We start from the raw sequence: 1413 nt of genomic DNA, 5'->3' as shown, positions 1-1413 counted from the left end.
CAGTTGAGAATACTGTACATGTTATCATCAACAGGTAATTAATTCATTTTTGAATAGTTCACCCCATGATGGAGCATGAAACTTTGACTTTGACACTGGCCAGTACTTATTAGCCAAAGGCCATGATCCACCTCTGAAGCCCATCCACAACTGATTGGAAAAGGTGATAAAAATCTTCATCTTTTAATTTGTTTGATTGAGATCTTGCCAGGTCACACACTGTTTTCTAAAATGATTTTAATTTTGTTTTACTGGCTTGAAGGTATTTTTTATCTGTTAATATTAACTTATGCTACTATTAAAATTTTACTACCTATGAAAGTGCTGGAATATAAATTCAATAAATAAATTGATTTAAGAAAATGAACTAGACTATTTGTAAGCAGTTATTGAGGCAATATCTATTGATACTATTTTTGGCAACTTTAAATAATATTATTAAACTATGTCAATAAGTTAATAAATATAATGTCTCAATAATGTTGTATTATGTATTCAAATTTATTTCATCATAATTACGCATGATTTTACTTATATGTGATTTTTTCTCATTTTGAGTTAGTAAATTATTCTATATTACCTCTAAGACACCAATGGATTACTTGTTAATATAATTATAGGTGCTGGGACCAGCAGTTAGTATAATGGCTATGTCACTGGACTACCAGTTTGAGTCCCGGACCTGGTGGCTTCAACTCATGCTAGGCACATGCACGTGCATGCCCAAGATCCTGAGAAGAGAATGCAGGAGAAAGGATTGTGGCATGGCCATCCCAGTGGGGGGGGCGATTTCTCACTTTCTGTCTCTCTGTCTCTCTCTGTCTTTCTGGTGAGAGCACATGCACTATAGCTAAAACCTCTCCAAAAATAAATAAATAAATAAATAAATAAATAAATAAATAAATATAGGTGTTAAGCTACAAGCATGCAAATATGTTCTCAATTTAAAAATATTTGTTAAATTCTCATTGTGCAAGAATTTTATACATTATGACTTTTGAGCTTGAGTTGTCAAAAAATATGAACCATATGTTTAAAAATTCACCAGAAAAAAATTTAAAAATGTAAAAAGTGTGAAAATAATTATTAGACAGGTATATTTTAAAAAATAAAGTGGAACTAAGATAAATGAAAGTATATTATTATTTAAATTAAAATTGTAGCTAATAATTAATTCATTAAGAATAGTTAATAAATTTGAATATGAAAAATGAGTAACAGAACCTTTTAAAAAGAAAATTAAATAAAATTTTATAAATACACAGACACAAACAATATATTAAATTGGGAATATGGAGAATAAAAAAGAAAATAAAAACTGAGAAGGCAGAGATGTAATGTTTAGTGCTAATGGCTCACATTTTTTAAACAATAAAAGTGCTGCATCCAGGGACCAGCAGTTAGCATAATGGC

This window comes from Tupaia chinensis, unplaced genomic scaffold (assembly GCF_000334495.1).
Source record: "Tupaia chinensis unplaced genomic scaffold, TupChi_1.0 Scaffold144152_1, whole genome shotgun sequence".
Taxonomy (NCBI): Eukaryota; Metazoa; Chordata; class Mammalia; order Scandentia; family Tupaiidae; genus Tupaia; species Tupaia belangeri.
The sequence above is the reverse complement of the archived record's forward strand: the minus strand, read 5'-3'. Positions refer to the sequence as shown.